Source organism: Patiria miniata, unplaced genomic scaffold, assembly GCF_015706575.1.
Source record: "Patiria miniata isolate m_02_andy unplaced genomic scaffold, ASM1570657v1 HiC_scaffold_11, whole genome shotgun sequence".
In the NCBI taxonomy this organism is placed as follows: Eukaryota; Metazoa; Echinodermata; class Asteroidea; order Valvatida; family Asterinidae; genus Patiria; species Patiria miniata.
Genome location: NW_024037049.1, coordinates 7,100,949 through 7,110,025, shown reverse-complemented (window position 1 = coordinate 7,110,025; position 9,077 = coordinate 7,100,949). Strand labels below are relative to the sequence as shown.

At 40.9% G+C, this 9,077-nt stretch overlaps 1 long non-coding RNA gene across 1 annotated transcript; it reads left to right on the top strand.

The window, feature by feature from the left end:
- Window positions 1-851: 851 nt before the first annotated feature.
- Window positions 852-8,336, top strand: LOC119743424. The gene is made up of 2 exons (XR_005273026.1): window positions 852-1,058; window positions 6,946-8,336. It is a non-coding gene; the product is annotated as an uncharacterized LOC119743424 (long non-coding RNA).
- The last annotated feature ends 741 nt before the right edge of the window (window positions 8,337-9,077 follow it).

Here is a 9,077-nt window from a genome sequence, read left to right as displayed (position 1 = left end):
GGGAAGGTAATTTAGGGCTATTAGGTTTGTATTTTCACCATTCATTGTTTTGGTTTTTGTTTATACATTGTGGGTAAGCTTTACTGTAACTTGTGGAAGAATGCTCTGTACAACATTTCCATCAGTGTTTGTTATTATAGGCCAAAAAAAGGTCTCCGGTTTCTGGTATGGAGCTTGCCTTAGGGTGCAAGAAGTGCAACGACGCGGCTCTTTTTTTTTTCCTTTTTTCTTTTTTCCTTTTTTCCTTCAAATGTCGGCTGATGACTGCAAATGGTGCCCAACTAAAATTAGTGCAAAATGTATTCGAGCCCAGAGAGGCCACATAAAGCTTATACTTGATCGTAACCCCATCTAAAATCACGTTAAAATTGTGCAACAGCAGGATTCCAGTCAAACCAGTGAGTTTGGCGGTTTTGAGACATCATCTTACATTGAAAAAAAAACTTTTTAATTTTGCCGACGCGCATGGCTATGGCGACACGGGCTCATACCAGAAACCGGAGACTTTTTTTAGGGGGGCCATAAGTCATTAGAATTTTGTGTATGCACATTGAAAATGAATTCATAAGAATTGAAGGTGATTTATGTTTTTAGACTTCAAACTCACTCCCGGTTTGTGGAGAAGTTGTTCATTAATATGTCAAAAGATGAACAAATTCTCCACAAACCTGTGGGAAGTTTCAAGTACTTTATTTTCTTGCATCCTTTGACTTCACATGATGGATCAAGTTGAGCTTTTTGCAGTATGCAGATTCATATGATGTAATAATTTCATTCTATCTGATCCTGTTACATATTTTTTGGAAAACTAGAAGTAAACCATAAAAATGATTTCCCTCATTTTGCATTAGACAAGCTGGTCATGGGTTGGAGAAAGGAGAGATCCATGCAGAAAGAGTCATCTGGCAGAGATCACATCCTCCTTGACGATATTACTGATCTGAAGAAACGCACTGACAAGCGAGAACAAAAAATAGCAGACATCACTGAAAAGCTGCACAATGAATTAGTTGTTCTTGGTCAATTCCTGACTGATGTTGCTCAAAGGAGACCTCAGAGTAAGCAAACAATTTGTTGACCAAATGGAAAAAAATAATGAAACTTCAAAATGTCAGATATTTACCATGACTCTGAATGTGATCCATGTATACACAAGCATATTATGTCCAAAAACTGTGCACATTTTTCCAGTGAACTTTGAAGCATATTGCCTGAGGTTAATTTCGACTTTCAAATGCCAGCAAACAATCAAATATAAACCCAATTATTCATTAGATGGAATTTGCGTCAGGGTAATGTAAATTCAATATGCCCTTCACCGATGACGTCGGTGAAAGGCAGAACGCATATTTAACATATTTGAACATTAAGCCCGGTCCATACTTCATGCGAAGCGAATTGACGTCATGAAACATTCGCTGCGAAATTCGCCCAGGTTGAAATTTGTTCAACTTTTACGAATTCGCAGCGTGAATACTCCCCTTGACGTCACAAATTCGCATTCGCTTCGCTTTCGCGCCAAGTATGAATCAGGCTTTAGAAGTATAAACATGTAAGTGCTAAGTACCTATTATTTCCTAGTGAATGAGGCTACTGGAAGGACACAATAGGGGTTGGGATTACAAAAGAGTAAAAGTGCTTTTGCTTTTATTTTGGGTGATCGTGGTGAATACTGGTTGAACCTGAGGGTGGTGGAGGAGGGCCTCGAAGTTGCTCCTGAAAAACGTTAAGGCAGTTGTCAAATTGTGACAGCCTAGTTGGGACAGATACAAGCCGTCCTGCCAGTAGGCACAATGTTTGCTCGGGTTGATGGTATTCGAGTGAACTATTGCATGGGCATTACCCGTGTGTTTACAAAACCTATGCGTGTATATGTTGAGTGCATTTATATTCCTCTTCCCAACTCCTGGACACTCTTCCCTGTAATAGAAGAGGCACAGGAGGATATCTTACCACATGATAACGGTGTAGGGGAGCAAGTACCATATAGGCCCCGGAGGCCCTCTTCCATTCTTCCACTGAATTTGTTCATTGTTGTTGTTGAGAACAAAAATAATAACTGCCTAGATGGATAACAATCATGTTGGGATATGGTGCACGGCGCAGTTGGGGTTGGACGTAGGGGACCAAAGAGGTGATCTTCTCCCCCGGACACCCAAGCCATGTAAGGATCCCTAGTGATGGGAGCTGAACCATGTGCATAGCTGCCAACTATTACAAATTTTTCGTAATTGTTACATGTTTTTTGTTAAATTATGAAAATACGAATTGCCACTAAAAAATTACGAATTTCCCATTTTCTACGGAAAAAAAAATACTTGTTAGGTATCGTTTTTTGCCCGAAAACTTCTGGTGAAATGTAGGCCCTAATTTACGATAAAGGATGGACTGGTGACACAAGTCTAATAAGCAATGCGGTCAGGCACCTGATAGACATCAATGTGGTGTGGAATACTTGAGTACCAGACTAAAACTATTTTTCAATGGTGTGTGCTACTGCGTGTGTGTTGCAACGTTTTTATCGCATGTGGATGTACAATGTGTACTGACTACTTTTCAATGACGATCGTGAGCACATTGGTCACTTGTTGCTGGGATGAGATCCATCAGTGCGAGATTTTGATCATGGAATTTAATAAGAGTATGGTTGGAAGAATTGTATCACAACGTCCAGAAAAGATAAATCAGCATTTGTTTGCAAGGTATGTTGGCGGGATATTTCTATCGTGTAGGGTGGCCCTAAATGTATGTAAAAACATACAAACTCGAAACTCAACATTGATAGAATGCATCTCAGAAATATATGCGCACATGTTATTATTTATTTGACTTCAACAAACAAATACAGACAGTAAAAAAAAAATAAAAAAAAAAAAAAAATCAATTATTTTTCTTTTAATTAATTCTAATGATCCTATGGCCTACAGTGCATTATTAATCACAACAAGAAGGTATGCACATGTATGTGTACGTGTAAACCATGTACCTATGTGTGATGTTGGTAAAGCTGGTACATACACTGTTAATGTAAACGCAGTTGAAAATGACCGCTCGGGTTGATTACTTACTTGATTTTGAAAAGTTGGCAGCTATGCATGTGGTCCGCCGCTCGATAAACGATGCTATCACCCACCACTCATATGCGGAGTGTACCTGTGAATAAAGCACAAAACTCGCCCAAGGGCCTGAATCTGGGGCAAGGGGGTTGCTTTTAAGGGCAGCCAAAGTAGCAGCGCCAATGCGAAAGCTGTGGGTGTTGAAGCCTGTGGATAGGATTCCCAGGACCCCCAAAGATTTGGTTAGCATTTGGCCAGGCTGGTAAGTTGTGAGGAGGGTGACATCAATGTGAAAGAAGAGGGGCCTGGTTGAGGGGGGCGGAGCCGTAATTGTTGGAAACCCAGACGACGGGGCAAATATATTTTGGGATGGCCCTTTATTGGGCAGCAGCTCAGTGGAAGCACTGCATTGGTCAGTTTTGGAAAATCTACCCTTCACGACCAGCAGGGGCATGTCGGGCACGGAGGTTCAGAATCTTTGAGTGATCGCAGGATTTAGTGGCTTCTGTAAATTCCCCTACTCGCAAGCACAAAAAAAAAACAAAAAAACTAAGATAAATGCTGCACGGAACAGGGTGGTCTAAAGGTCTGATTATGTAATTGTTTGTAAAATGTAACATATTTGCCCGGGCAGATCTGCTGTGATGGGGCATCTGGGGTCAGAGCTCAGGCCCTGCCGGCGGCAAACTTTCCTGATCTTTTTTATCAGAAATGAATCAGTGAGGTCGGGCCAGCCATTGATTATTTGTGTGTAGGCAACTGCCGCGGTATACGTACCAATTGTGGAGGGGGCTAGTTCCATGGATAGATGTGCAATGAATGCAGCTACTTGGAGCAGGCCACATTGGGGGAGTTTGTTTTAGAGCTGGAATTGGTTGAACCACTCTGCACCCTTCCCGTATGCCTCCCAGGTGCCACTTACAAAAGATGTAGTGCTTTTAAGTTTAAAGCTTCCATGGGAACTCTGGGACTTCCGACCCGGGAGGGGTAGCTTAGGGGCCAATTGTCTAAATTAGGCATTTGCGAACGAAAGAGCGCGTCAGCAATGTTAATATGAATGCCCGGAATGTGACTGGCTTTGAAATTATTGTTGTCGCAGAGGCACTGTTGAAAAAAGAATCTGATTTCATGATTTCGCAGCAGTTGAATGACTGCTAATATTATAATGGACACCACTGCTGCATTTTCTAAACGTATTAGAACTTGTTTGCCGGAAAGGGCCTGAGCTACTACTACAGGAAAGTATCCCCAAAAGCACGTCCCCCCACTGGCAGTGGTAAAAAGCTGAAGGTCTTCATTTAGTAACCAATTGTTCTGCTATTAAAGTTTAGAGGGAAAACCTGCCACATTTGCAGGTCCTCCTTCCCACCTTTGGGGAGTCTGATTTTGTGCAATTGCTGTTTCATGCCTTTGATGGCATCGATGAGCCTCCTGAGGGAGGCTTGCCCAGGAGGTTCTTCACGACACACAAAGGATATTGATCCAATGGGAGATTGAAGAGACGTGAGGGGTTAGCTTGGGTGTGAGGAGTGCGTCTTTTGCGTCAATAGACCTGAGATAATATGCAGGGATTGTTACTGTTTGGGAGACGGAATCTATCTGTTTTCCCGGGAATGTCAACTGGTAGGGTGGACCATTTTTCTTTTGCGAGAGGAACCCCAAATTCCTTACATATTGTGAAAAAAATCCGAGTGCTGTGACAAGATGGGGAACCGCCCGTAGCCGGTCCCCAAATCGTCCACGTAGGCATACATGTCCCGACCCTGCACACCAGTGGCACACCCAAGGGGGCTCGGGGGGGGGGGGGGCTTAGAGGTTGTCTTTTTTTTTTTTTAGTCCGACTTTTACCTTGGTGGTATGTATGTGGCCTATTTTCAAGTAGAATAATAGGGGTGTAAGTGGCGCCACCAACATCAAAATAGTCGGCCCATTAAAAAAAATGGATTGGATTGGTAAAAGACGGAATGCAAATTGAATGTCTACTTTTGCCAAAAGGGCCCCCTTACCAGATATAATTACTAAGCTAAAACTGCATGTCAAAGTTGGAGTACTGACCTGAACAAAAGTTCCGTCAGTCCCATCATTTACCGAGTCTGATTCAGGGTAGGAGAGATGGTGAATCAATCTGTAACTACCTGGCTCTGCTTTGGGAACTAGCCCAATGGGAGAGATTCAAATGTTTTTAATGGGGGTCTCCTGCAATGGGCCTGCCATGCGCCCCCAGTTTGACTTCTTTTTCTAGTTCTTCTAATTTCTCACTAGTCCATGCACCATCACGTGTCAGCCGCTAGTTTTGCTATTTACCAAGCACGCTCTTGGGATTTCACGCACAGGTTAAATACGCATGCTTAGTAGACTATCGCACTGGTTACTAGATCGTTAGTCTACTGCGCCTGCACCTTACATATTGTATACTATTATACAAATAACGAATGTTTGTGAGTGCGATGGTAAGAATAATTTCATGAGGTGACAGATTGAATGTTCTATTCCACGAGGCGAAGCCGAGTGGAATGGAACATTCAATCTGTCACCGAATGAAATTATTCTTTCCATCGCACGAACGTAAAACATTCGTTATTTGTTTTTTATAAACACCTGAATAAATTCTCGTCATTTGATTGGTAAATTATAAACTACAATTTATTTTGATTTTAAAGATGTTGAACTACCCCTTCACGAAAATGTTTGAACCCAACGCTGTAGCGCTGGCTCTTTAGAACAATACGCGCTACGCTGAACGCGCACACCAGCATGCATTTGCACGCAAATACCGCGTCATGGAACAAGCGCAAAGTTAAACGGTATAACGCATGGGTATAACGCATGGTCGCACCGTGCATTATACCGAATAATAATATGTCACGTGATCTACAGTTCACCAATCAGATGACGGGGATTTATTCAGGTGTTGTATAAAAAATTATAACACACCTCTTGCTTGCTCTTTATCCGGGTTGGCTGAAACATGGTCACGTGTGATTCACTAATATAGGCTAGTGTATGAAACTTGGGTCAGCATGATCTAGAGGCGCGTCGAGACATTGCACGCGCGTAACATCCAGAGTATAGTGCCCGATCGGGCACTATACTCAAAACTTTTGACTGGTAACAGCGCCCTCTGAAAAAACTCAAACTCAAAAATTTAATCTAAAGAAACTTAAAACGTTCCTTTAATTGTTGAAATTTAATTGTTAATTGTTGAAATTAGTTCAATAAACAGTTCAATAATAAAACCCTGAAAGGTTTCTTTTCTTATTTTAGATTTAGGAAAGAGGTGAGTTATTATACAAATATTGAATGCTTCGAGTGGTGTAGTACTTTGGTTGCTAATGGTATAGTACTTTGGTTGCTATGGGTATAGTACTTTTGGCCGTGCAAAGAAAGATAGCAAAATTAGAAAGTAACATGTGACTCGCTCTCGGCCAATCAAGACACAGAATCTGTGGGTGAGGTGTTATAAAAAAACACATATGGACTGGCTTAATTCGATCACTAGTGCACATCTCTGCCCCCTCGGGTCTGTGAGTGACCAGAAGAGGGTCCTATTTTCGGCATTGGGAAATAGGACCCTCTTCTGGTCACTCACGCTGGGGCACATAGACTTGCACTAGTGACCTCATTGCCAGTCTATATGTGTACATACTATAAACTAGCTGATTCATTCCCTAATGGGGAATGAAAATAGAGCAATTTCATTGTTTTGTTGGTTTTTTTTTTAACATGTGTGTCTTTGTCATGCCAGTTTGAACTTAAACATTGTATTTCTCAGTACTGAATTGCTATGCATTTCAATTAATTTTCTGTTTCCTCAACTTAAAGTTGAGACAACAGACATACTCTGCAGAAACCTCCATTGTTAAAGGGTACTGATGATTTATTCTTTTAGATACAAGCCATGGAAGCAAGTCCTTTACAGACCCCAGACCACCTACAGTTTTGAAGAACTACCTGGAATCCTGCAGAACACTATCACTGCATTCTCCCCATTCAACATTTCAGGAAAATGCTGGGGATTGAAATTTCTGAATGAGTTATACATGTAATTTAAAGCCAGCCACACATGAGAGTTACATGTACGCGCTTAGCTAAAACGATTAACTAGCCAATGAAAGCACATTATTCTTGTTTGTCGGTCCGGTGATTAAAAAAAGGACAAACACAGAAGGCTTTGGATGATTTGCACAAAAATATACACATTTACAGAGTTTGTGATTTCATTGGCTTGTTAATTTTTTTAGCTCAGCGCGTAGCTCAGGTTGACCGCACATGGTGAGTATTTTGTGAGCTGCGTGCTAAGCAAATTGCCTCGAATGACTTATTGCTCAGCATGTAGCTCTCGTGTGCGGCGGGCTTAAGGTGATAATTGTCAGTGTAGCATCATTACAACTACTGTTATTTAATGATTACAGATTGCATTCAGGTAATAAAGATCAAGAGAGTCAAGTCGATCACAAGTCAAGTCACTAATCTCTAGTCAAGCAACAGCCCCTTAAATTCACTACAACGATGACATTCCTTTGTCATTGTTCATCTTCTTTTACCTGACTTTTATTGATTCCTGGCTCTGCTTTCTAAAAAAAGGTTAGAATTATGGATTTTGACTATGGCAAGAATAAAACTTTTGCTAAGCATGTGCCATATGAAGTGCACAGATTCAATTCAACAACAAAAGGGAATGGCCAAAAACAAGCAAAGGCAAAGAAGTTAACAGCAATTGGAATTGGACAGTTGTGTGTTATATTTTATATTTTGATCTCAAAAGCAATATACATGTATGATCCAGTTGAATAAAAGCCAAAAGATTATATTTAATTCTTTGGTAACTGAGGTGCTTGAAACCACCCTACAGTGAGTAATAAGTCACTATGTAGTGCCTGAAACCGCCCAGCACTCAATGGTTTTATTAATTGTTCAGTGAATAAACACATTACAATGTAAATAAATATAAGGTTTTGCCCTACACAGACTTATAAACACTGTTTACACAGTGTGTTACCTTCTGAGTGAAAGTTGGAAAAAAAATCACTCGGTCGGGACTCAAACGCACGACTTCCTGCCTTCTAGTGCAGACGCCCCACCACTCAACCACCGAGCTAACGGGATTGGTTGGCTGGTTCGAACCCGATGTACAAAGCAGCGGGTACCACATTTAAATATTCACAAAGAATAGTTACACATTACAATGTAGTACAAGTGGTAATGGGTTAAATGATTAAACACATATGACCAAAAAAAAGTTTGAGTGAACATTCAATTAAAATATAAGATATTTCATTATGCATTTGTCCAGTACTTGACTTTGTCTTAAGTAGTGCAGAGAATGTAATACAACGTATTCCTTTTTTTTGGTATTATCCCTCTTGCTGTAAGTCAAAGGGGGATATTGCGATAGCGTATTCCTTGTGTGTGTATAGATGCATTTGTTTATGATGTAAGTCGAGGACACACACCTGCAACATCATCAGTGAATCAAGGTCAGAAACCGAATTGAGGACTCTTTGGTTGGAAAACATTTACAAAACCAATGAGAGCTTTTGCAAAAAGTTGAGGTACAAACAAAGGAAAAGGGAAGACGAACAAAAGCAAATCCTTGATTTACACCATAAACAAACAGGTTTTATTTTTGTACCGAGACACACAAATAGTCCGGTCAATTTATGACAAAACAGGCCTTGACCTAGAACAAATTGCAATAGAATTTATTCTAACACTCTCACACAAAGGAAAAATCACTTATTAACATACTGAATATCTAATTTAATCTAGGGAGTGGAAAGGTGTTTTTACTCGCCTTTTCTTGACTGATTTTGTTGCAACTTGTCAACGCGTAAACTGTCGTTCGGACAGTGTCATGTTTTACGCTGTCAGCGTCTGTTGCCCGTCAGGACGTCCTTTCACAACATGCAGGAAATGTCGGGAAACACGACTGATTCACAACAGACGGCTTTTTCATGTCGATATTTTTGAAATCTCTGGGATTTCACCTTGCCGGCGGGAAGTTGCCGCGCAAACCATACG